At 36.6% G+C, this 2,656-nt stretch overlaps 1 protein-coding gene across 4 annotated transcripts in view; it reads right to left on the bottom strand.

The window, feature by feature from the left end:
• LOC106876543 (zinc finger protein 227) overlaps nt 1–2,033 on the bottom strand; it is a 12,883-nt gene extending 10,850 nt beyond the window's left edge. For all 4 annotated transcript variants that reach the window (XM_052970244.1, XM_014925130.2, XM_014925129.2 and 1 more), the window contains exon 1: nt 1,854–2,033. The gene's annotated coding sequence lies outside the window, so the exon portion shown is untranslated. The remainder of the gene's footprint in view (nt 1–1,853) is intronic.
• Between the last annotated feature and the right edge of the window lie 623 nt (nt 2,034–2,656).

The raw sequence follows: 2,656 nt of genomic DNA, 5'->3' as shown, positions 1-2,656 counted from the left end.
AAGCCATAGGTTCATAAGGCTGGTTTGCTGGATTCTGTGACAAATATATTTCTCCCCTTCATAAAATGCTTGTTTATCACAGGATTACTCTTTTTGGTAGCTGAATGGACTGGAGCAATGTGAAATGAGGTGTTTTGCTCAAGAACTCAATGTGTCACCCAGTTCAAGAATTGAAACCACAATCTTATGATTATGAGTGTAACACTTTAACCACTTAGCCATATGCTTTGACTACTCTGATAAGTAAGTGTCCTCAAATATATTTCAAACCCTTTATATAATGTCTGTTTATATTTGCAACCAATAAGAGAAATTAATTCATTGAATACATTTAGATATGACTCACACAATGAAACAAAACACTCATAAACCAATGAAGGAGCCTATATGAAGTCACTCAATATGCTAGAAATACAAACCACATTTTTCACAAATCACACCCAAGAGCCTATAAACACAAAGAAAAAAAAAAGACGAGAATATGACTGGAATACTTTTAGTCATAGGTCAGCTTAATCACAGTTAATCTGGGGTTAGACTGCATTAGTGAACATGAAAGGACATCTGACCAGGTGTGGGACTTTGTTTCCACAGTAAGTCCCAGCTTTCTCAGAACTGGCCACTATATGTACAAATATTTCTCAGCATCAAATACCTCTTCATCATCATCTTAACAATGCTATATTTCCCATCCAAGACAGACATCTACAACATTTCTCAACATTACAATACCATCATAACTATAGTATCTGTCCCACTCACAAAAGAAACATCTACAACAGCCCATAACACTACTACAACATCATCCTAAGAATACTATCTTTCCTTCTCAGGGCATAATCATTATTAGTTCACTTGGAAATTTTAGGGGTTGTGTGTGCATCAGGAAGGGTGTCCAACTGCCGAAAACTCTGCTCCAACGGGCACTCGTCTAGCCAATACAAGAGTGGAAAATTACTCATTAAAACGATGATGATGAATCTCTGGATCTTATCTTGTTCAGGGACTTCTTAAGTGTCATCGGACAACTCGATATATGACTGACCTGGGGCTACATGACAGCCTATTCGATACCACGGTGTTATAGTAATATATAAGTTTTGATTCAGACAATAACAGCAATACTCGAAAATGTATAGAACCGAACTGCCCCAGCTAGTTTGAAATAGAGGAGATGAGGGACAGAAACAACGGATTAGATTCTTTAATATATTTAGTTACGTCCCTTTAAGTTCCAGATTCAGATCCAGCCTTTACTACTTTTCGCCTTCGTTAAAACAAGGCACCAGTCAAGTACTGGTTCCTAAATAACCAATTTTACCTCTTCATTGAATTGTGTTGCCTTGTGCTAATGATGATGATAACTGTTAAGTTAAAATCCTCTAAGGGTCAATTTGCATTTATCTTCTTAATATCTCTTTTACCTGATGCTATTAATGTAATTACCCGGACAGCACTTTGATGACCTTGTGCTAATGTGAAAGACCAACACACACACAAACATAAACAACCATAGGCATGCACATAAACACTGGGTTTATCGGTCCGTACTCATTTTCAAAATTAGTGACTAACGATTTCCGTTTTAAATTAATTTATGAATTTACTTTATACTCTGTATTTAGTATTACTTTCCTCCTCCGCTAACAAAATGTGCAATTTGTGTGTGTGTGTATATACATACGGACATATACATATATCTATATACACACACACACACACACAAAAGTATGTACATTTGTATGACCATAAAGCAAACCCGTCTTGGGAACACTAATATCTTTGCCAGTTCTCGTAGTGTTGTTGTTATTCAAAGAAGCAAAAGTAAAGAACAACATATTATTTATACTTACTGGTCAAAACAACACGTTTGATATGCTGACTTTCATACGAGTCTTATCTATGAATGGATAAACAAAATTTTCTGTTTAGCTGTAACAATAACAAACAACCAACCCACCAACAACAACAAATGTAGAATAACTTAAGAAAATGATTGGAATTCGTTCAGGTGAAGTCGTGTGTATTGGAAAGGGAAGCCACTCTTTAACGGTGTAGACTTATAAAATTCTCTTATGCAATACTGGCCACCACCTTTCTGTTAATTATTGATCCCACTATTTCTTAAAAAATCGTTTGATTTTCTGTAAACTTCGACAGCCCTTTCAAACATCGTTACAGAGTTATTGAAACTATCTAAACGCAAGTTCAGTATTTAACAGCCCTTTAAAACTTTACTGCATGAAATGTTTTACAATAGTTCTTCCCAATTTTTATTCAAACCTTACAGATGAAAAGGTTATGAACTTATACACACGGCTGATTTTAAAAATGATCGAGTTCTGATTGATTGCAGAGAGTGTGTGGATAAATAATGCAGAGATAAGTCACCAATCGATATCAATTTATCTTATCTACCTTTTCCATTGTTCTTCTCCACAATGCTAGCACCCTTTTATTGATTGGTACTATTAAAGCAGCGCGGACCCGAACGCGCAGTCGCGCGTCCGCGCTAGCTAGTCTTGAGTGGTCGATCCTAACCCTAACCCTAATCCTGTCCCTAACCCTAACCCTAACCCTATCCCTAACCCGCGTGTGCAAATGAATACGTGTTTAGGGTTAGGGTTAGGGTTAGGAATAGGGTTAGGGTTAGGAT

Source organism: Octopus bimaculoides, chromosome 8 (assembly GCF_001194135.2).
Source record: "Octopus bimaculoides isolate UCB-OBI-ISO-001 chromosome 8, ASM119413v2, whole genome shotgun sequence".
NCBI lineage: Eukaryota > Metazoa > Mollusca > Cephalopoda > Octopoda > Octopodidae > Octopus > Octopus bimaculoides.
The sequence above is the reverse complement of the archived record's forward strand: the minus strand, read 5'-3'. Positions and strand labels throughout refer to the sequence as shown.